The 25584-nt window shown below is 40.9% G+C and overlaps 1 protein-coding gene across 3 annotated transcripts in view; it reads left to right on the top strand.

Moving 5' to 3' along the window:
- The window catches only part of LOC120031260 (endothelial cell-selective adhesion molecule-like), a 61816-nt gene that overhangs the window by 25425 nt on the left and 10807 nt on the right, over positions 1-25584 (top strand). The window lies entirely within an intron of this gene.

Below are 25584 nucleotides of genomic sequence, written 5' to 3'. Positions count from 1 at the left end.
CACAAGGCCAAATACACACTGGAGTTGCTTACCAAGATGACATTGAATGTTCCTGAGTGGCCTAGTTACAATTTTCAATTAAATTGGCTTTAAAATGTCAAGACTTGAAATTGGCTGTCTAGCAATGATCAACAACCAACTTGACAGAGCTTGAAAACATGTTTTTCTTCATACAATAAAATAATTCCACAGTATTCTATGCAAATTTTGGCTGCTAAATTAACTAGTGTAGCTTGCAACCATATGCCATAGCCAGATCAGGGCATAACATAAGGATAACTCATAATATGCTAGTCTGTTCTTCTGAAATAGGCTGCATTTTCTACATATCATGTTTCTTTAGGCCTGTCTAAAATAAATAAAGGATTTATTGTGATGGTGTGGGCTATATTAAATGTATATTCGACTTTAAAAGGTATATGTTCCAATGGTCTCCATCAGTTTGCGAAGCTTGCCAATGAAAAAAATCATTAAAGTAGTTGTAAATATCAGTGGGTTTTGTGATGAATGAGCCATCTGATTAAATGAATGATGGAGCTGAGTTTGCCTTTTTGCCCAAAATGTCATTTAAGATGCTCCAAAGCTTTTTACTATCATTCTTTGTCATTTATCTTTGTTTCATAGTATAGTTTCTTCTTTATATTCAGTTTAGTCACATGATTTCTCAATTTCAGTACGTTTGCCAATTGGTTGTGCAGCCAGACTTGTTTGCAATTCCTTTTGCCTCATCCCTCTCAACCATACAGCTAGCTGGCTAGTTGGATACCTGTGTCAACAACGGCTATCGAGTTCTTGAGTTTCGAAGTTTTCAGCGTCGAGTCATGGTTCCCTGACAGCAGCTGGTGGGGAAACACAATAAGCACAATGAGTGGCTATACTGATCACAATTTGGAGTCTCACTCACACACTGGAAATAAGCACATTGCAATTATATTTTTTATTTTTTTTATTGTCTGCTGTTACTAATGATCCTCAGCAACAACCACACGGCTATGACGGTGATTTACAGCGTTTTTTTTTTTAAGGTAAACAAATTAATTAAATGGAATGATAATGTAGGCTATACCAACTGAACTAACAGTAAATTGGCTGTTGAATATGTGCGGTTGTTAGTCCTACCGACGGTCGATACTGATAGTGGCTAATCTTTAACATAATAGAAATAGGAAACAATCTCAGGGTAGCCTATAATAAGACATTCAAGAGTGCCCATCCTTGCAAGTTAAAAGGCCGTACAATTTAAATTCTGCATCATGACAGCATTTCATCAACTTCACTGTGCGAGTGTTGATATGCTTCAGTTTGATGCCATATGTCTGGTTTCACATTTGTCTCCAGCGACTATAAGGTAAACTAGATCTAAAACAAGTGTAATTTAAATCTACAATTCCCTTATCCTAACAGATTACTAATTTACCTTGCGCTTATCAATTGCTATTATCAAGTTGTAAATTACAGTGCATGGATAATGGTGTTATTTCTCTTTTAAAAAATTCAGTAGATGCTTTTCTTCACTTGGAACCTGTAGGTTTTCATTTATGCATGCTTAACTTGGGTCGTAATTGACACCTGAATGCATACAGATAATTGTCCGACATGAAAAAATTGTCAGTTGTTTTTAGTGCACAAATAATCTAGTGAACGTCCTTGCCTGCTATAGCCAGTTAGCTAGCCAATGAGCTAGCAAGTAACAACGCAATGTTGATAACTTATATCCCACAATCTTCCACAAAGCATAGCTAGCTAGCTAAGTGAATTTCATAGTCAACATCAAACTTTTGGAAACTGTCCCACTGCTAATTTATAGTACATGCAATGGGAATTGCTCATCTAATGTTAGCTACTGACATAGTCAAACTGTTTTACTAGCTAACGAGTAGTGTGCAACCAGATTTCAGCACATAACAGCTGCTAGCCATCCTCGACCAAGTTCAGCCATGCATCTCATGACTTACACTGTTGCTGATCAAATTGCTTTGCTAAGAAACAGATATATTGAATCTAAGAACCCGGCCAATGCCACATGCAGGTGTACGCAAGCTAGCTAGATCAACACACCAGACACGTTTTGCTTTTTAACCATCCAAAGAAATGTAACATTAGCTAATGTTGAAGCCCTTACCTTATGCATTAATTCAGTACGCTCCCTCTGTCAATTTGTCATTATATTCCAAATTTACATTGACTGATCAACAGTCTCAAGTTACTTTTCAGTGTGTTCTCAAAAATCCGAACATGCCATCCACACGTACCCAGTTAAAACAACATCTCATTGCTTTCTTGCGCGACCTGTGCACAGTAAAAATAAAAGGCCATGCTTGCTAGCTGACTTGGTTAGCTATAAATTAGACTGCTTAAAACACATCAACCGTATTAGACCTTGTGTGTTTTTACAAGCAAGATAGTGGTTAGTCTTACCCTCCGGGGATTGGAAGATTGGGAGTTTGCACCCTGGAGGAGACATTTTGAACATTCTCTTCCGTGTATAATTATGTGTTAATTTTTCTTTTCTCTCACCCATCTACACACGATACCCCATAATGACAAAGTGAAAACATGTTTTTAGACATTTTTGCAAATGTATTAAAGTATTCACACCCCTGAGTCAATACTTTGTATAAGCACATTTGGCAGCGATTTACAGCTGAGTCTTTCTGGGTAAGTCTCTAAGAGTTTTCCACACCTGGATTTCCACACCTTGAACACTTTTTTTATTTTTATTCTTCAAGCTCTGTCAAATTTGGTTGTTGATCATTTGCTAGACTACCATTTTCAGGTTGTGCCATAGATTTTCAATCAGATTTAAGTCGAAACTGTAACTCGGCCACTCAGGAACATTCACTGGTTTCTTGGTAAGCAACTCCAGTGTAGATTTGATCTTGTGTTTTATGTTATTGTCATGCTAAAAGGTGAATCAATCTCCCAGTGTCTGGTGGAAAGAAGACTGAACCAGGTTTTCCTCAAGGATTTTTCCTGTACTTGGCTCCATTCAGTTTGTTTGTCCTGGGGGAAAAAAACAGTCCGTAACAATTATAAGCGTACCCATGATATGATGCAGCCACCAATACAGTATTTGTTTAATTGGATTTGCCCAAACATAACAGTTTTTTTTTTGCATTATTACTTTAGTGCCTTGTTGCAAACAGGATGCATGTTTTGGAATATGTTTTCTGTACAGGCTTCCTTTTTTCACTGTCAATTACGTTAATATTGTGGACGGTCATAGAAATTTTAATCAAAGGGAAGAGACTGCAGATTCTTTAAAAAAACTATTTTATAAGTTTAGTCAAACAACCATCACTAAGAATAGTCAGAGTTGAAGGCACCATGAACAGAGTTGTCTCTCTCTTATAGAAAAAGTACAACTTATTTTGCCTACGTGGCTGTTTAGCAGATGGGTGCAATTAGGGACAGAACATGGTGTGTAAAAGCTGATTTAGCTTGTCTGTGCCTGCCATAACAAAGGGGTTAAATACTTAACTTTAGTTTTATATATTTTTATTAAGTTGTAAAAATGTCTTAACATAATTTCACTTTGACATTATGGGCTATTTTGTGTTGGCCAGTGACTAAAAAAACTAAATTTAATCAATTTTAAATTCTGGCTTTTAACACAACAAAATGGGGAAAAAGTCAATGGGTGTGAATACTTTCTGAAGGCACTATGTACAAATGTTACTATTTGATTAATGTACGTTTGGGGAAAAAATATATATTTTGTGACAACTCACTTTTGTTTACAGGTAATGTAGTAGGCCTTTTTTCAGTAAAATGTAAAGTAACATGTATGTGTGTATTTTCCAGGAGCTTTCTCAATTGTCTTGGTAACAGTTTTCCAGTTTACTCCATATTGGCTTGGCTTTCTGGTTTTCACTTCCCTTTGTAAAGTCAGATTTAATATTACATGAATACTAATAGCTACATTATTTATGTTGCCATTGTCATTATTCTGTATTTGACTTGTATTGCATTGTTATCCTCTATTATAATGTTGGTTAATCACCTTCAGGTGTAAACTGTGGCGGTGTGTTTGGAGAAGGTTTGAATCCTAAGCAACCTGCCTTACATATTGTTTGAAGTACAATAAACCAACATAGTTACTGTAGTAGGTCAAAGCTGTGTGCTGGAAAACCTTGGTAGAGCATGGGTGGAGTAGGCATTCTGGTGCTCATGTGAATTTCCTTTTTCGGCTTCAGACCAATGCTTACTTTTCACTTAAAACTTAGTTTTTTTGTTTTAATTTCCTACTCAGCCAGCTTCGGGGGCAGCAGTCATAGAGGGTGACAAGGAGAGTTCCCAGTTCGTGGGACATGACCTTTTGGGAGAGGAAACATGACCAGAGTTTCCAGGAAGTGAGTTGTCTCTCTAAAGACGTGCGACAGGACAAGCAGCCTCCAGGCATCTGTTTGTTTCTGATGACCTCTTCAAGGACACTCACAATCTCTCCAATTAGGCCCCAAGATACGCCTTCATGGCAGGAAGAGACCAGACCTTATCAAGGATGACCGTTTAGTTCCAAATATGGTATTATTACACAAGTGGTCCCTCAGATGTTCATAGCCTTGGTAAACACATTACAACTGTAACTTACATTTTCAATTCCCCTGCCAATTACTGTGTGTTCGTTTTTATTAGACCAATCTTTGTGTGTGTGTGGTATATGTTGTAGTGGGCTGGAGTAAGCCAGGGTTAAGAGTTTGGATCCCTCTGTGAATTCCGGGCCGGTATGTTTACAGAAAGTGTCACTAAACCGATCTGACAGGGTGTGGGAAAACGGCTAAGTCCTCAGAGAGAGTGTAATGTAATCCAGCCCGATGATGATTCGCTGCCTGTCTCCGTTGCACTGTAGATTGTGGCGTTTCATATTTTGGTTGATCGTAACAACCATGGCCCGTCTATATTTAGCCTCATAATTGTGAGTCACTTTCCCCCTCTTTTTTCCTAAGCTTCATATGAAAACATATCCAGTGGCATTGCAACTTTAATCTGGGTTTCTTCACTGACACAGATGGCATCTATGGGCGTTATTAGCATTTTGAACAGCCTCAATTAGTATTGGTACACCAGGCCCGCGTCCTTGCTGCCATTCAAGTGAGCCGTTATCAGTGTTCATGTCAAAACAAGATTAATGCCTCACTCCCCCTTATCTTTGATATTTAATCTCCCCTCTCCCGCCTTCTCAAGGGTGTGTAAGTCAAGCCTCTTAAATATTAAACACCTCATCAGAATTCTTAATGTTTCTTTAAGATTTAATCAAGGTATGATGCTGTCAAGAGTATAGCAGTGGTCATTTCCATATAAAATGACCCATGAGCACCAATGTGAATTAATAGAATTGGGTGTCAAATGAAAGCTAAGAGTCTATATTTTTGGCATAAATAAAATGTTCAACCATTTCCCTCTTAAAAATGAGGCTTAGGTAATGGCTTTGATTTGCTTCTAGTCAAGATGGAAAAGGGGTCTTGGAAAACATCTACTAGAATAAGTATTTAAAAGGTATTAGAAATGCATCAACACTAATGTTGAAGTAAAGACCCTTGCCGACTCATATCAACACTTTTATATTTAGTTTTGGAGAAATGATTTGCCTTCTGTAAGTTTAAAAAAATTGCCTTGTAATTCAGCCACCAAAAACCCATATCTTTAAGATATTAAAGGTACACCTACCAATTAGTGAGTGTTTTTACTGATATACGTTTTTGTATGTGAATTAAGTGATTAAAACTCATAATTCTGTTACCGAACTACTGCAGTTCAACTGGATACAATGGGAAATCATAGTAGTCACAAACTACAGTTGGGTCACCTGCTACTGTCCACACTTCCACTGGTATACTGGCATGTTCAGCTCATAACTGTAACTCTTTCAGTCTGTTGTCTGGGGGTCAAAGTGAGTGGGGAAACAGTCTGGACAACCCCTCTCTCTCTGTTCTCTCTCTCTCTCGCTCTTCTCTGTCTCTTCTCTCTCCAGTTAAAAGTAGTTGGAATTTGGTCACTCCACTCTGGCCATGATTTCAACGTCCACCGATATTGTTTTTTGCTCCGAGACAGTTTTGATGTGGCCCAAATGTTACAGGGTTGGTTATGTTTCCATTTGCCTCTAAAGAAATGTGTATTTAATGTTCAAGCATTCTTATTGGTTGGTTCAACTCTGATGACAATAAGGTGTGTTGTGATTGGCCCCGCTTGCAGATAAGGGGAGATCGCGAACGTCAGGTCTTCCCAGTATGAAAATGTGATTCAAGGGGGGGGGTAGGTCACGTTCTGAATACTGTTTTCTATTTTACAATGTGTACAAGTTTGCTGTACGTTACTGATTTTATACATGTGTGGGTATATGGTACCTGTTAGGGATTGAGGGGCTTTCTGGGATGTGCTTTGGCATATGATTGCTGTAAATAAGTGTGTTAGCTAGCATACACCGATGTAATGGTCACATAAGCCCACTGCTAACACAGTTGTCTTCATGCTACAGATTTTGCCATCGACAGCAATCAATATTGTTAAGCCCTGCACAACTAACGTGCTGTTTCCCATTTAACAACAGGTATTTACATATGTTATATTTTGTATTGTATTTTGTTCGCCCAGTATGAAAATTAAATGTGATGCAAGGGATTTTGCCATCAATATCGTTAAGCCCTGCACAACTAAAATGCTGTTGTTAAATGGGAAACAGCACATTAGTTGTGCAGGGCGTAACGATATTGATGGCTGTCGATGGCAAAATCTGTAACATGAAGACAATTCTGTTAGCAGTGGGCTTATGTAACCATTACATCGGTGTATGCTAGCTAACACACTTACATTGGTTACACAAACATAGACAGCCATGATTGGTGATTGGTTCAGATTTGGTCCAATCACAAACGTCTGTTTCACAAGTTTGAACAGCACAGTACAGTGAAACAAGTACAGTAAAGAAAAGCACACACACTAGAGTACAGTATACTGTACTATACTGTACTTTACTGTGATGTCTAATCTTGTGGAACATGGACGTCTATGATTGGTTCAGATTTAGTCTGGTCCGGACCAACCAAATTTGGTCTTATTTGGGGGCAGAGGTCATTAGAATAATAGCCAGTGTGTAGAATAATACCCATATATGGAAAGGATGATATTCCATATTTCTACCTTTTTTGTGTACCTATTCAGTAAACATCACCATGAAGAGAATGACATTCATATCCATAATAATGCATTTCTGTGTAGTACAGATCAGGGACCCATACTGTAATTATGTTGCCGGGTGTAAATCCACTACACTTACTATAGTTAAATAACCAAAATAGATTTTTTTCAAATTCAAGGTGTCATGTCATAGCTGACACCCCATTTTTCTGCAGACATCTTTGAATCTTAATTCAGAGCAGATAATTAAATTTTGGAAAACGTTGTCGCATACATTTTACCGTAATTATGTTTCCAAGCTTTATATCAGCACAGTTCATCCAGTAAATGTTTTTGTGAAATTGTGTTTAAATTGTTCAAATTAGTCCTTGTGCCGTTGTATGGTTTGTTCAACTTTGAAATGTTTGCCAAATTTTGTTTGGCATACATTTTAAAGAGAAAAATCTGAGTCTGAGCATAAATCCTTATTGTGGAATTGTCCCAGTGTAAATTGTTGAAGGTCAGCCTGTGATTATGCTGATGTCAGGCCAGTGGGACAATCCTCACACATTCCTGCCTGCTTTGAGCTCTGTTCTGGCAGTCACAGGACTCACCTGAGCCCCCTCTCTGAGGTCTGTTTCAGTGGTCCTCCCTGCCAACCCCTAGCACACGCCAACCTCTCTCACGCCTATCGAAGACTCTGCCTTCTGCTGCTGGCCATTTTTATCACGATAGTCCCCGCTCTCTAAAGATTTCTCTCCGCTGTCCCCCTCTACCCACTACTGAACTCTCACTGGACACTTCTAACCAGAGGTTGGATTGAGATTTTGGGCTGACTTTGGTGGAACTCCATTTAAATGGTAGGCTTTCAGTAACCACATCTACATTGACACAAATGTGGAAGACACATTTAGTTGAATATATTCCGTCATATATTCCATTGAACAGCCCCTTTCCCTCGAACATAATACAAATAAAACATTCTACTGCATCCCTACTAAATGTAACCCTTTCCATCCCCACCTTAACCCTACTCCTCTCCCCCATAAATCCTCTATCACCATCACACACCTCAAGACACAATCCGCTTTCCTAGTTACTGCTTTGATCCTGACACCAAACTACAACAAAGAACCATAACAGCCTTGACTACACCTGCCAGATGATGCCAGCCAGAGTTTGGTAAAAATTGAAAAATGATCAGACACATGCGCACACATGGAAAGGTACACACACACACACACACGTCTCTCGCACGCAGACACCCACTCTCTCTCTTACACACACCTCGCTCACTCGCTCTCTCTCACTAGAATCAGATATTGAAGGCAGGCGGGTTAATATGTCACGGCTCAGAGACATGTTCATGCGGTGCCTCCTTCCCATCAGACAAGGGCAGGGGGGAGAGAAATAATCTGAGGGGGAGGGGAGAATTCGTCATGGCTGTAATCCAACGTGTCCTAGGAGGATTGTGTCAACTGCCACCTTTCAGTATTATGCAGATTGATTTTCCCAGCTGTCTGTCAGATGGGATCCCTGGGCAGATCAGATGGCGCTGTGGTGACGCTCCAATCCATCACCTTACGACACCAGGTCACTTTTCATCACCATAGACTGGCGGCTTGTCTCAAGATAAAGCACATGGGCTTCATGGGGTGTAGTTTAGGTTGTCTGCCTACCTTGTGTGTTGTTATGAATGGATGGATTATACACTACAGTGTTCGACATGAGTGTGTATTGTGTTCTGTTATTTACATTTTGAGTAAGCCGCAGGTTTTTAGTCTATAGATATTGTCGGTTCTTTACAACAAATCCAATCAAAAAGTAGCTACAAGTCAAATATGAATTAGTTCTATAAGTAGTGTGCCGAGCCGGCATTTCATTATTATATTAATGTACCATAATATTTATTATACCTTTTACAGTGCTACCATCTCCCCCAGTTCCTACATGAATCAGTGCAAGATACATTTGACCCTGTCATGGTACAGTATGACATCACAGGCTGTGATTGTAGAGTAAATTTGAAGTAAGTTACCGGAGGTCTCGAGTTTAAGTCTTCTTCCAGAATGCCTGTTTTTGAAGCCCAGGTGTCCACTGCGGTGTGTGACTCTAGCTGACTTCCTGTCTGTCACTTCCTGTTTGACCCGTGCTTCTGTGCCAGACCCCGCTAATTCTGGAGCACCGCCTGATCCTGAGCTCTCTATCAGCAGGCCCAGGTTTTTCCTGTCTGCACAATGTAAAGGAAGTGGAGGGGGTGGTTCTTTGATTTTGGCCCTGTGTAGAGGATGCTGAATCTGTGCTTTGCAGTAGATCTGTAGCACTCAAAACACTTCTCTCTGAACTTAATACTCTTCTACCAGGTCTTAGCAAAAGCAATGTTTCTTGTAAATGTTCCTATTTAGTGACACGATCATGTGAAAAGGTGTACTGTGTGGTCTTCTATTGGAATGGAAAGGTGTTGCTTCCACACCATCATACTTGTTACTGTCATCGGATGAATATAGCCTATTAGATAACAAAAAGCCTTCATAGCCATCTCTATAAGAAGACCCGTATGCTTCGGTAGTCTATTCTTGATTTCCCTCCGCCAATACACATCATTACAAGCGCTTAGTAATACCCTGTGTCTCACTGTCAGTCCCCCTAAAGACCACCCCAATCAGATCCAACTCAAAGCTGTCATTACCGCTTCAATTAATCTCAACGTCTCTGTGCTCCGAGCTCCTCCAGGCTCAGCCTCTCTCGGTCTTTATCAGTCCCGCACATCACCACCAAGGCCCAGGCCCGCTACACATACACACTACGAACACACGCCGGCATGAACACACGCACGTAATCACACAGAAGTGTACACCCACACACCCGCACTTAAATGTAGACACACTCTCACACTACGCACAAACACACATACATTTGTACACACACTAGCAGACACATGCAAGAAGCACACACACAATGTCCTCACCCCTGCAATTAAACTGAAATGTTTTTCTTCTTCTGTCTCGAGGCTATATAGATGAGCCAAGGAGGGAGCAGGAGGAGAAACTGTTTCGGCGAGATAGGGCCGGCACGTTTTTCTCAAGTCCGCTGTTTCTTTTCATTATACTGGAAGACGGGGCTGGGAACGACAGAGGCTTATCAGATGATGAGCAAGTCTTCTTCAATGTCTGTTGCCGAGAGCTGTGTCTGTGCGGCTCCAAAATTCCAGTCATCTCACACTTGGTTGATGAGGTGGTGTGCGTGAGTCAGGGTAAAGTGTTTGGACGGGCTACTGTAGATTGATTGCTGCTCTCACTTCTGCATGGTTTAGCATCACCCCAAAACTCCATCACTCCACCAGTCTGTCAGTCCTTGTGCCATTCATCTTCTCTTGGATTCCCTGATTCTGATAAAAATGTAGACCGTACCACAAAGTTGCTCAGACAGTATGTACAGATAATATTTTGGTGCCAGTGAGTTTTATGTTTCAGCCCTTAGTGCTTTGATTTCCACACCATGATCCTCTATCTGGGGCATAGTCATTAGGGCATGCAATGGAAAACATTTTGCAATGAAAAAATAACATTTATATTTCTTATTGGATAAGTCCAGGTAGCCCCTCGCTTTTTCTGTCAATTTCCTTCTGTTTGGTGCCTAATAAATATGACCCCGGTGTGACTGGGTGACTTTTCCCTGGAGCCTGTTTCGTGATTTTTCTCCGTGATAATTGGGAATTGCGATACTACGCCCATCGTCATGAGTCGATGTGCCTCTCTCTCTTTGTAGCGCATTGAATCGTCTTCAGAAGATTTCTTCAAAAGTATCCCACTTTTTTCCTCTCTGATGTGCGTGTGCATTCATCTTTCGCTTTGATTTCTATCGATATTCCCCTGCAGTTGGGGACAATTGTAATCGCGATGACCGGCGTAAGATAATATCTTTTGAAAGTACATTTCTTCTCATCAAACACTAGCGCTTAGGGCTTTCATATTTCATACAGGCTCTAAAATAACTTCCTCTAGTTATCATCATCATCATCATCTTACAGAGACATGGATGGGACATTCCTACAATGTGACTCCATCTCTAAACTTTGAGCTGTTGATGAGGCGGGTGAGGAAGTGAAATGGGTGCCTCCCTTCACTTAGCTTTAGCTTTTAGCTTGAAGGGACGCTATATAAACCAGCACCTCCATCAAAGAGCCAGCTACAGCTTTATCTACTGGTAGGATTTGGGAGGGAGTAAACCAGGCCTAGCTACAGCCCTTCCTGTAAATTAGGCATGCTTACATGAGCTAGACACAGACGCACTCTGCTGTCCCGAAGGGAGCAGACAGGCTCAGTATGCCACCGGGATCGGAGTATCCTCCTGCACACTCACAATCGCCCACCATCACACACACACACACACACACACGTCACGCATGCTCACAAACCTCTCTCTCATTGTCACACAATAGGACAGGTTTGCCCACACTTAAAACCACTCAAGACCCTCTAACTCTGACACTCGACAAATGCAGGTTCTCTCACATTACCAATTCATGTCATCACTGGACACATACGTACTACACAGACACGCACACATGCACCCTCATCCCATGTACCTGTAGAAAGTATACAGTCCCCTTGAAAATGTTTCCCATTGTGTGTAGCCTAACCCATACGTCTCAGTACCTGAAGTCCTAAGTTTACATACACTTAGGTTGGAGTCATTAAAACTCGTTTTTCAACCACTACAAATGTATTTTTAACAAACTATAGTTTTGGCAAGTCAGTTACGACATCTACCTTGTGCATGACACAAGTCATTTTTCCAAAAATTGTTTACAGATTATTTCACTTCTAATTAACTGTATCACAATTCCAGTGGGTCAGAAGTTTACATACACTAAGTTGACTGTGCCTTTTAAACAGCTTGGAAATTTCCAGAAAATTATGTCATGGCTTTAGAAGCTTCTGTTAGGCTACTTGACATAATTTGAGTCAATTGGAGGTGTACCTGTGGATGTATTTCAAGGCCTACCTTCAAACTCAGTGCCTCTGCTTGACATCATGGGGAAATCAAAAGAAATCAATTGAGGCCACAAGTCTGGTTCATCCTTGGGAGCAATTTCCACATGCCTGAAGGTACCACGTTCATCTGTACAAACAATAGTACGCAAGTATAAACACCATGGGACCACGCTGCCGTCATACCGCTCAGGAAGGAGACGCGTTCTGTTTCCTAGAGATGAACGTACTTTGGTGCGAAAAGTGCAAATCAATCCCAGAACAACAGTAAAGGACCATGTGAAGATGCTGGAGGAAACGGGTACAAAACTATATCCACAGTAAAATGAGTCCTATATCGACATAACCTGAAAGGCCGCTCAGCAAGGAATAAGCCACTGCTCCAAAACCGCCATAAAAAAGACAGACTACGGTTTGCAACTGCACATGGAGAAATGTCCTCAGTTCTGTTTTTGTTTCATCAGACCAGTTTGGCCATAACGACCATCGTTATGTTTGGAGGAAAAAGGGGGAGACTTGCAAGCCGAAGAACACCATCCCAACCGTGAAGCACGGGGGTGGCAGTATCATGTTGTGGGGGCGCTTTGTTGCAAGAGGGACTGGTGCACTTCACAAAATAGATGGCATCATGAGGGAGGAAAATTACGTGGATATATTGAAACAACATCTCAAGACATCAGTCAGGAAGTTAAAGCTTGGTCGCGAATGGATCTTCCAAATGGACAATGACCCCAAGCATACTTCCAAAGTTGTGGCAAAATGGCTTAAGGACAACAAAGTCAATGTATTGGAGTGGCCATCACAAAGCCCTGACCTCAATCCTATAGAAAATGTGTGGGCAGAACTGAAAAGGTGTGTGCGAGCAAGGAGGCATACAAACCTGACTCAGTTACACCAGCTCTGTCAGGAGGAATGGGCCAAAATTCACCCAACTTATTGTGGAAGGCTACCTGAAACGTTTGACCCAAGTTAAACAATTTAAAGGCAATGCTACCAAATACTAATTGAGTGTGTGTAAACTTCTGACCCACTGGGAATGTGATGAAAGAAATAAAAGCTGAAATAAATCATTCTCTCTACTATTATTCTGACATTTCACATTCTTAAAATAAAGTGGTGATCCTAACTGACCTAAGACAGGGAATCTTTACTTGGATTAAATGTCAGGAATTGTGAAACTGAGTTTAAATGTATTTGGCTAAGGTGTATGTAAACTTCCGACTTCAACTGTATCTACTACTGTAAGCCTCTGTGTAACTGCAAGTGCTCGATTCATACTAATTACCCAGACTGTCTGTGTGGAGATGGATGATGATGATGATAACCCCTCGCAGCCACAAGGAGCTGAAATTAATGATTTGTTAAGTCAGACTCTAATGTTACTTCCCTCCCCACACACACGTCATATCACATTTCACGTAAAAAATGTTTATTCATTTTTTTCATCCATACTGACTGATATTCAATCTTGCCGCCATCAGTTATGACGCAATATTGTAAGCCGATCCATCTAGGAATGTGAGCGGATTAAAGAACTTCGAGCACAGATGAGTAACCCATATGAATTCAATGACTTTTTGACAACATCCTTTTTGATTTAAACATAACTTTCTATACATGCAGTACTTGCCCATGGAAGAAATGGTCAGAAAGCGACAAAACATTCAGGAGATGGAGGTGCTCAAAGTTGACCCATTTTTTTTGTATACCATTTCAGACATCCATTTCTTCATCACTGAAAAAGATAAGTAGTCGAGTTTATCATTTCAAAACTGACAAACTTTTATTTTTATTTTTTTTTTTTTTTTTTTACATTTCTTGAGAAAGAAATGTTTATGTATAAAAATGATATTACCTTTTAACTTCAATTATCTAAACACATCTCAACAAAAAAAAAGATATTCGCAAATGTTGTAGCTTAGACCCTATTTTACATCATCTGAGTTATTGTTGTGCCCACCATTGGTTGAGACAGCATGCTCTTGAACACAGGGTGGGTGTCATTTCAATCATAGAAATAGAATTGACCTATCCCTTCAGACCACTGCAATTTAGCTGGTACACCTTTGACATTTAAATTGAATTGACATTTTAACTTCTAATTACTGCCACAAAGAAGGCTTCTGGTCCACCCATTGTCGAATGTCAACTTAAATGGTAATGTCTGTTCTATATATTGTGATGTTTCCTATGGAGGATTGATAGTATAACTTAAAACAACATTTCCATTCAAGTCAACATTCTCTGATGTGTGGACATCCAACCATCTTTGTGGTACCATTTGAATGTCGACGTTTTCATTTTAGTACATTTATCAGCCAAAACATGACACCCACCCTGTATTCAAGAGCATGTTCTGTCTCAACTGATGGCAGTCACAACACAAAAACCTCAGATGTAAAATAAGGTCTAAGCTACAACATATGTGAATATGTTAGATAATTGACGAGTAAGGATAAAAACATACTTTTTATTAGAAAACAGTTTGACAACCCTGTTTGTAAGCTTTTAAATGATTTCAATCTCACCGTACATTTTTTTCAGTGTTGATGATGTGTAGGTCTCATATATGGTGGGAAAGCAAAATAGGTACTTTTATTTATTTACCTTTTTATATCTTGAATGTTTTGGCATTCAGGTCCAAAAAGTCATCCTTGGTCAAGAAGGCTATAGCTTTCTCAACGAGAACGTTGTTGGAGAAAAATGTACTGAAATCTCAAGAGGATGTGCAGGCAGTCGAGTATCCATTGACATCCAAGATTTTTCTCGATCTTTCGTCTGGTGAGCTTCTCAACTTCGCCTTATCTTCACCTGTCTTAATTTCACTCCGATTTGCTATCCTCTGTCTCTCTTTCACTGTCTCTCGCTTTATTCCGGTTTCTCTCGTTTTCATTTTCTTTCTGATTTACTATCCTCCAATTTTACTATCCTCCATTTATTACATCCAGTTGGGTCATTTTAAAATGCATCCAATGCTTACTGTTTTATAAGCCAACAAGGTCGTATTCCATATACACCACATGGTAGAACATTGACTGAAACAAAGATACTACTCAAACTTAAGACACACTTGTTTTCATTTATGTTTTGCTACATCTTGAATATGACCAAGGTAGCAGTAATGTGAAGAGTGAAAGCTTGTAGTAAATTAGAGGGATGGTGTGTTAGATACAGTAGTTTTGTCGGAGAATGCACCCCGCTGGGTGTCTGACACCGGACTCCAGTCTGTCTAAGCAGCAGCAAGTAGCAGGACCTCTCACCTTTCATCATTATCACTGCCAAGCAGCTCGCCTTACCCAGGGAGCTGTGTCATAGACCAGCACATGCAGACACACACACACGCACACTGGCTTCTGAACCTGTAGTTTCTAAGGCCAGGAGCCCTACCCCCAACAACACCTGTGTGAAGGTACAGCAGCAGCGGTGGGGTGGGATAGATTTCTCAAAGAAGAAAGGCATTAGGCCAGCTAAGACCCTTGTTGGGGTAGGGAGCGAGAGAGGCTACATGAGGAGAGAGAGGTGACTTAAAAATGGGACGGAGGAGAGCTTCTCTGCTTAATGACAGCGGGCCGCTGTAGACTCCGATCTACCCCCCCCCCCCCCCCCCCTTTGCACATCCCTCTGGTGTATTCCCCCCTTACTGAGGCATCTTAGCAAGGATGGAGGGATGAGAGCGGAGAGGGGAGCTTGTTGCCTAATGACTCAGAGAGGAGACACACACACCGCCTCACAAGAGGGGGCAAATGGCATTCATTAGACTGTCAGCTTTGCTAATTATAGTAAACATGCATTAAACACACATACACCCTGTAATCATGAATATAAACACACTGACTCCACTCAGAGAGCGCCTTTGCTTCTCACAGTTCAACCCTTGATGCGTTTTTTTTCGTCTGTGAAAGCAATGAAAGTTTAGCATTATCGTTAATGAATGGGTTGTTTTTAAAGGGTCCTCTGTATTAATCCTATACATTCCCTTTATATTTATATTGTTTCTGGAGGGAACTCAGTTATTAAGCTATTATTATTACCTATTATGCTACTGTACATTCATGTTATTTTGCATTACCTACACACCTCTATACCCATGGTGCTCAGGGTTTATTCACCTATGTGTTTACCACTACATCCCTGGTTGTATTGTGTTTGTATATGAACCCAGGAAGATTACCGGTGATGGGTATGTTAAGAAACTGTACTACTGTGGAATAGAGATTCAAATTATATTTGCATGAAGGTACTGATCTTCTATCACTGTTGTTTCAGCTCATTGGTGCTCAGTGGCAGGTGCTGGTTATCTGCTTCCCCCACCTGGTTATTTGGAGACATTGCAGTCTCTCTGGCCATGTGGTTTTTATTGAGTAAATCTCCACTCAATCAGAACAGGCAGTGGACTGGGGTGATGACATCCTTAGCGGCTTTGCCAACAACCGCATGCATCCGGTTTTTAGGTATACGGCTATCTTCAACCTAGCTTCCTTTTCCGGGGTGAAAACTAGATTTGGGAACTCCGCTCAGGTGTTTCTTTTACACCTGCTACATTAGGTTAGGATGACTGTGATGGTGATCGGGTCCAGCTTGGGTGATTGGGCATCTTACAACAACTAACCCTTCAAGGTGTTTTCAAGGTATTTTGATCATGTCAGTTATCTGAAAGATGGCTTCTTTTAAAAAGGTGTGTGTGCAGTTGTGAATGTATGCTTGTAAGCGTGTGTGCATGCATGTTTGTGAGATTAAGGTTAGGGGTTTATTCTAATGAATAATCAAAATAACACCAGAAATGACCTACTGGTATCCTCATGTGTTCTGATAACACTGGGCAAATAATTTAGAGTAGGGCTAAAATAACAAATTATTTAAATAATTTCGGAGTGGGAACATGGAACATCAGACAAGACCTATACACACGTCACATTTCGTATGACATGGACACTCCACAGACGCACCCTGACAAGATTACACACTCCCATGTGATAGTTACACACACTAGCAGACGCAAAATACACGCAAACACAAACACACGGCATGCAGTGATGGACTGGATTGAGAGATGAAGGAAGATTACACACAGCTCTTTAAAATTGGAAATGTAATTTTATTGAAAAACAAGGATATTACATGATTACCCAAAAGAAACAACAAATGACATTGAAGGGCATCTCTTCCATCTGATATAAATGTGATTATTTCAGCTTATTATTATTATTATTATTATTATTATTATTATTATTACTGACCCATACAGGAAATCAGAGCAACACTTCATACCATGGCATTGTTTAATACTTGTCTCTGATTGGCTTGAAGGGCATTTTATAGCGTGCATTATTTAAGTGATCATGCCCGAGAAGCTGGTGTTTGGAGGATATACAATTGAAGTCGGAAGTTTACTTACACCTTAGCCAAATACATTTAAACTCAGTTTTTCACAATTCCTGACATTTAATCCTAGTAAAAATTCCCTGTCTTAGGTCAGTTAGGATCACCACTTTATTTTAAGAAGGTGAAATGTCAGAATAATAGTAGAGTGATTTATTTCAGCTTTTATTTCTTTCATCACATTCCCAGTGGGTCAGAAGTTTACATATTCTCAATTAGTATTTGGTAGCATTGCCTTTTAAATTGTTTAACTTGGGTCATATGTTTCGGGTAGCCTTCCACAAGCTTCCCACAATAAGTAGGGGGAATTTTGGAATTTTTAGGAATGGGGAATTTTGGCCCATTCCTACTGACAGAGCTGGTGTAACTGAGTCAGATTTGTCGGCCTCCTTGCTCGCACACACTTTTTCAGTTCTGCCCACACATTTTCTATAGGATTGAGGTCAGGGCTATGTGATGGCCACTCCAATACATTGACTTTGTTGTCCTTAAGCCATTTTGCCACAACTTTGGAAGTATGCTTGGGGTCATTGTCCATTTGGAAGACCCATTTACGACCAAGCTTTAACTTCCCGACTGATGTCTTGAGATGTTGTTTCAATATATCCACGTAATTTTCCTCCCTCATGATGCCATCTATTTTGTGAAGTGCACCAGTCCCTCCTGCAGCAAAGCACTCCCACAACATGATGCTGCCACAACCCATGTTTCACTGTTGGGATGGTGTTCTATGGCTTGCAAGCCTCCCCCTTTTTCCTCCAAGCAATACGATGGTCATTATGGACAAACAGTTCTATTTTTGTTTCATCAGACCAGAGGACATTTCTCCAAAAAGTACGATCTTTGTCCCCATGTGCAGTTGCAAACCGTAGTCTGGCTTTTTAATGGAGGTTTTGGAGCAGTGGCTTCTTCCTTGCTGAGCCGCCTTTCAGGTTATGTCGAAAAATTCCTGGGACTTTCGATACATTCCCTGGTTTTCCAGAAAACCTGCTTGGAGGATTCCAGACTTTATCTTATTCCCTCCTGATTCCACTAATCCTCCAACCCAACCGGGATTTGGACCCCCAGGTCGTTGCTGTAAATGAGAACGTGTTCTCAGTCAACTTACCTGGTAAAATAACGGATAAATAAAAAAATTAAACATTTAGGGAAAACCAGGTAATTTATTGAACGTTCCAGGAATTTTGAGACAGCTAGCCACCCATCCTCTTTAGCGATTTAAACATTGTGACTTAACTCTCTGAATTCAGAGAATTGCCAGGAGAGCATAATACAGTATATCCACCACTGCATATAGCTACCGCTATTCTCAATGTCTAGTAAACTGCTCTGTAAGAAATCCCTCCGCTCGGCTGCCTCCAAAGCTGGAATGTAAGGGGTTAAGATCCTATGCTAGCTATATTGCTTTAAGCCATGATGAGGTTTGTGTAATTCCCAAAGCTCAATAGAACATAGAATAATAATGGTAAAGACGATTAGCTGTGGATAAAGGAGGGAATAGAAGTGCCTGAGTGGATAGTGTGGGTGGGTGGGGAGTGCCCTGAGTGGACCATGGACAAACCTGACTGACCCATTAAGTGACCAAGCTGGCAAACCAGACGGGTAGAGATTCATCCACTTTCTTTATTTCATTTTCATTCAAGTTTTTTTAATTTTACAGTTGATCCACTTTCAACTGGAGTGCTGTCTGGAGTCCATTTCTACCCCTCTGCTTCAATGACATAAGATGTATTTTTTGGGGGGCTCTGTGTGTCAGTCGCTGTGACTTATTGGGACCAAGTAACCATCTAGGACTGTGTTTTTGGTAATGAAGAGCTTGTGGTCATGAAGAGTTATGAAGAAAAGTGCTTGCCTGTTTGGATATCTTCCCGTCTTTGGTTGGTAGAAACAATTGTTTTATGGTGTTATGTATTGTGCGCAAAGTGGTTGTGGCAATGAACTGTTGTTGGCAAGACCTGTGATGATTTATCATTGGTTCCAATAGCTCTGGGAGTGAAAGAGTAAATATTTAGTTTGCAAATTAATTCCCTGTGTTGGCTTACTAAGCATGGTCTTTTACATTTTTTTTTTTACAGTATGTGAGATCTCATGAAGTAGGAGGATCATTTCTTGAAGGGTGACAAGTGTTACACTGACGACAAAGTGCATTTTCCCTTTCTACCAGAAACACTCAGCTGTTTTTGATTAAGGCTCCATGCATTTTGCAATCTATTCAGCCAGATAGTCACAACCACACTCAGTTTCCATAAACACCTGCACCAGTAGAAATCCACTAGCCTTCGAGCTGAACGATGATGACCAGAGCTTACTCATGATGTTGCACGACGATTTAAGTCAAGTCATCGTTTTTGTCAAAGTATGATATATTTGGGCTTGAAGTGACTAATCTGAACTGCCCACTTTGTGCAAATCCGTATGAATGTGGTGTCTTTTCCTATGATATGACATACAAATTATTTTCAGTTTATGTTTTGTTTCAGGGCTGTGTTTCATTTGAATGTTAGCACCCACCAGCATGGTTTTCTTTATTAATCAAAAACAGCTACAAGGTTATTCCTCTTTGTGACTGAGTGAGATGAGCCAAACAGCCTTGTTGCCGCCTGAGCAATTGAGCAAATTAAAATGGTGGGGGTAAACTTGTTTTTGCAGCTCCTTTTTTTTACCAGTAAAGTGTATTTTTTTTATTTATTTAACTAGGCAAGTGAGTTAAGAACAAATTCTTATTTACAATGATGGCCTACCAAAAGGCCTCCTGCGGGGACGAGGGGCTGGGATAAAATATTGAATATATATAGGATAAACACACATCACCACGAGAGACCGAAGACGACAACAGCATGACAGCAACACATGACAACACAGCATGGTAGAAACGCATGACAACAACATGGCAGCAGCACAACATGGTACAAACATTATTGGGCACAGACAACAGCACAAGGGCAAGAAAGTCGAGACAACAATACATCACGCAAAGCAGCCACAACTGTCAGTAAGAATGTCCATGATTGAGTCTTTGAATGAAGAGATGGAGAACTGTCCGGCGAGGTTTTTTTTTTTTGCAGCTCGTTCCAGTCACTAGCTGCAGCGAACTGAAAAGAGGAGCGACCCATGGATGTGTGTGCTTTGGGGACCTTTAACAGAATGTGAATGGCAGAACGGGTGTTGTATGTGGAGGATGAGGGCTGCAGTAGGTCTCAGATAGGAAGTGAGGCCTAAGAGGGTTTTATAAATAACCATCAACCAGTGGGTCTTGCAATGGGTATACAGAGATGACCCATTTAGAGGAGTATAGAGTGCAGTGATGTGTCCTATAAGGAGCATTGGTGGCAAATCTGATGGCCGAATGGTAAAGAACATCTAGCTACTCGAGAGCACCCTTACCTGTCAATCTATAAATTACGTCTCCATAATCTAGCATGGGTAGGATTGTCATCTGAATCAGGGTTAGTTTGGCAGCTGGGGTAAAAGAGGAGCGATTACAGTAGAGGAAACCTAATCTAGATTTATCCTTAGCCTGCAGCTTTGATATGTACTGAGAGAACGAAAGTGTACCATCTAGCCATACTCCTAAGTACTTGTATGAGGTGACTACCTCAAGCTCTAAACCCTCAGAAGTAGTAATCACACCTGTGGAGAGAGGGGCATTCTTCTTTTCAAACCACATGACCTTTGTTATGGAGGTGTTCAGAACATGGTTAAGGGCAGAGAAACTTGTTGGACACTAAGAAAGCTTTGTTCTAGAGTGTTTAACACAAAATCCGGAGAGGGGCCAGCTGTGTATAAGACTATCATCTGTATATAAATGGATGAGAGCTTCCTACTGCCTGAGCTATGTTGATGTAAATTGAGAAGAGCGTGGGGCCTAGGATTTGAGCCTTGGGGTACTCCCTTGGTGACAGGCAGTGGCTGAGACAGCAGATGTAAGGACTTCATACACTGCACTCTTTGAGAGAGTTAGCAAACCAGGCCAAAGACCTTTCAGACACCAATACTCCTTAGCCGGCCCACAAGAATAGAGTGGTCTACCGAATCAAAAGCTTTGACCAAGTCAATAAAAATGGCAGCACAACATTGCTTAGAATCAAGGGCAATGGTGACATCATTTAGGACCATGCAGTGACACATTCATAACCTGAGTGGAAACCAGATTGCATACCAGAGAGAATACTATTGACATCAAGAAAACCAGTCAGTTGATTATTGACTAGTTTTTCCAACACTTATGATATACAGGGCAAAATAGAAATTGGTCTCTAACAGTTAGGATCAGCTTGATCAGATAATCCATTGGATAAGTTGACAATTTTCACATTTTTTAGCTAGTCTGTTTTAAGAGTATAATTGTGACATGATAGCATTTTGCAAACCCGCTTCCCCCGTCGCCCCAAGATGAATGGTTTTGACCACTAAAGTTTTGCTCCACTGCTTTGATTTGTGTAATGTTAGCTAGAAGTGTCTTCAGATAATGAAACGCACCTGTGAAGGAAATTCAAGGAACTTATAGTTGTATGTCATTTGCAGTGTTAATGATCATGAGCAAAGTCATTGTAGCCTATCTTTTCACTTCCCCTGTGAAAACCATGAGCATAGGCTGACTTGGCTTTGCTGTACCTCAGCCGAAGCCTGCCAGCAGCCTACCTACCAAAGGATGCACGTGTCCATTTAAGTTTTGAGAATGACACAAATATTAATTTCCACAAAGTTTGCTGCTTCAATGTCTTTAGATATTTTTGTCAGATGTTACTATGGAATACTGAAGAATAATTACAAGCAGTTCATAAGTGGCAAAGGCTTTTATTGACAATTACATGAAGTTGATGCAAAGAGTCAGTATTTGATGCAAAGAGTCAGTATACCCTTCTTTTTCAAGACCTCTGCAATCCGCCCTGGCATGCTGTCAATTAACTTCTGGGTCACATCCTGACTGATGGCAGCCCATCATCAGCCCACCCGCCTCTTGAGGATTGACCACAAGTTCTCAATGGGATTAAGGTCTGGGGAGTTTCCTGGCCATGGACCCAAAATATTGATGTTTTGTTTCCCGAGCCACTTAGTTATCACTTTTGCCGTATGGCAAGGTGCTCCATCATGCTGGAAAAGGCATTGTTCATCACCAAACTGTTCCTGGATGGTTGGGAGAAGTTGCTCTCGGAGGATGTGTTGGTACCATTATTTATTCATGGCTGTGTTCTTAGGCAAAATTGTGAGTGAGCCCACTCCCTTGGCTGAGAAGCAACCCCACACATGAATGGTCTCAGGATGCTTTACTGTTGGCATGACACAGGACTGATGGTAGCACTCACCTTGTCTTCTCCAGACAAGCTTTTTTCCGGATGCCCAAACAATCAGAAAGGGGATTCATAAAAGAAAATGACTTTACCCCAGTCCTCAGCAGTCCAATCCCTGTACCTTTTGCAGAATATCAGTCTGTCCCTGATTGTTTTTCCTGGAGAGAAGTGGCTTCTTTGCTGCTCTTCTTGACACCAGGCCATCCTCAAAGTCTTCGCCTCACTGTGCGTGCAGATGCACTCACACCTGCCTGCTGCCATTCCTGAGCAAGCTCTGTACTGGTGGTTCCCCAATCTTGCAGCTGAATCAACTTTAGGAGACGGTCCTGGCGCTTGCTGGACTTTCTTGGGCGCCCTGAAGCCTTCGTCACAACAATTGAACCGCTCTCCTTGAAGTTTTTGATCCGATAAATGGTTGATTTAGGTGCAATCTTACTGGCAGAAATATCCTTACCTGTGAAGCCCTTTATGTGCAAAGCAATGATGACGGCACGTGTTTCCTTGCAGGTAACCATGTTTAACAGAGGAAGAACAATGATTCCAAGCACCACCCTGCTTTTGAAGCTTCCAGTCTGTTATTCAAACTCAATCAGCATGACAGAGTGATCTCTAGCCTTGTCCTCGTCAACACTCACACCTGTATTAACGAGAGAATCACTGACATGTCAGCTGGTCCTTTTGTGGCAGGGCTGAAATGCAGAGGAAATGTTTTTTTTTTTAAATTCAGTTCATTTGCATGGCAAAGAGGGACTTTGCAATTAATCTGATCACTCTTCATAACATTCTGGAGTATATGCAAATTGCCATCATACAAACTGAGGCAGCAGACTGAAAATTAATATTTGTGTCATTCTCAAAACTTTTGGCCACGACTGTACTGGAGATATGCGTTTTTCTACATTGTATCTTTCAATAGTTACCCATATTACTGGAGCATCAGCTTATTCTTTTTAACTATTTCTATGGCTGATTCATGTCTGCAATTTATGGAAGATGGCAAAACGTTGGAGTTGACAAAAGAGGGCGAAGTCAAAGAGAGGCTGGTGGTTTCCATTTGTGGCAAAGTTTTCCATAAATCAATGCTTATGACAAATCCATCTCCGGAACCAGTCAGAGCAATCTGGCTAATGTTTTGAATACGGTGTAAAAAACAATAACAGCAACAACAAATAACATTAGCTAGCTAGATAAGGTTAGCAAGATCTAGGTAGGTCGATAAGGCTAGCATGCTAGCTACACTGACAGCTGTCAGTGCCCGTTGTTTATCAACTCCACATGGAAATTCACACACCCAATTCATGAATATGTATAAGTAGTCATCGATATTCTTTGGAGGTGGAACCTACAAGTGCATTGCCTTTCTAGGACAGGAAATTACATCAAAATTGTGGCGACAACTTCCTCTGGGGGTGGGTCCTTTAAAGATGTTCTCCAGCTTATATATATGTGTGTGTGTGTGTGTGTGTGTGTGTGTGTGTGTGTGTGTGTGTGTGTGTATATATATGTGTATATATATACACACACACAGTTGAAGTCTGAAGTTTACATACACTTAGGTTGGAGTCAATAAAACTATTTTTTCAACCACTGCACCAATTTGTTGTTAACAAACTATAAGTTTGGCAAGTCGATTAGGACATCTACTTTGCATGACACAAGTCATTTTTCCAACAATTGTTTACAGACAGATTATTTTACTTATAATTCACTGTATCACAATTCCAGTGGGTCAGAAATGTACATACACTAAGTTGACTGTGCCTTTAAACAACTAGGAAAATTCCAGAAAATTGTCATGGCTTTAGAAGCTTTTGATAGGCTAATTGGCATCATTTGAGTCAATTGGAGGTGTACCTGTGGATGTATTTCAAGGCCTACCTTCAAACTCAGTGCCTCTTTGCTTGACATCATGGGAAAGTCAAAAGAAATCAGCCAAGACCTCAGAAAACAATGGTAGACCTCCAAGTCTGGCTCATCCTTGGGAGCAATTTCCAAACGGCTGAAGGTACCATGTTCATCTGTACAAACAATAGTACGCAAGTATAAACACCATGGGAACACGCAGCCGTCATACCGCTCGGGAAGGAGACGCGTTCTCTCTCCTAGAGATGAACGTACTTTGGTGCGAAAAGTGCAAATCAATCCCAGAACAACAGCAAAGGACCTTGTGAAGATGCTGGAGGAAACGGGTACAAAAGTATCTATATCCACAGTAAAACGAGTCCTATATCAACATAACCTGAAAGGCGGCTCAGCAAGGAAGAAGTCACTGTTCCAAAACCGCCATAAAAAAGCCAGACTACGGTTTGCAACTGCACATGGGGACAAAGATCATACTTTTTGGAGAAAATCCTCTGGTCTGATGAAACAAAAATATAACTGTTTGTCCATAATGACCATCGTTATGTTTGGAGGAAAAAGGGGGAGGCTTGCAAGCCAAAGAACACCACCCCAACCGTGAAGCACGGGGGTGGCAGCATCATGTTGTGGGAGTGCTTTGCTGCAGGAGGGACTGGTGCACTTCACAAAATAGATGACATCATGAGGATGGAACATTATGTGGATATATTGAAGCAACATCTCAAGACATCAGTCAGGAAGTTAAAGCTTGGTCGCAAGTGGGTCTTCTAAATGGACAATGACCCCAAGCATACTTCCAAAGTTGTGGCAAAATGGCTTAAGGACAACAAAGTCAAGGTATTAGATTGGCCATCACAGCCCTGACCTCAAACCCAATTTGTGGGCAGAACTGAAAAGTGTGTGCGAGCAAGGAGGCCTACAAACCTGACTCAGATACACCAGCTCTG

Source organism: Salvelinus namaycush, chromosome 3 (assembly GCF_016432855.1).
Source record: "Salvelinus namaycush isolate Seneca chromosome 3, SaNama_1.0, whole genome shotgun sequence".
NCBI classification, from domain to species: domain Eukaryota; kingdom Metazoa; phylum Chordata; class Actinopteri; order Salmoniformes; family Salmonidae; genus Salvelinus; species Salvelinus namaycush.
Note: the sequence above shows the minus strand (reverse complement) of the source record. Positions and strands in the feature narration are given on the sequence as shown.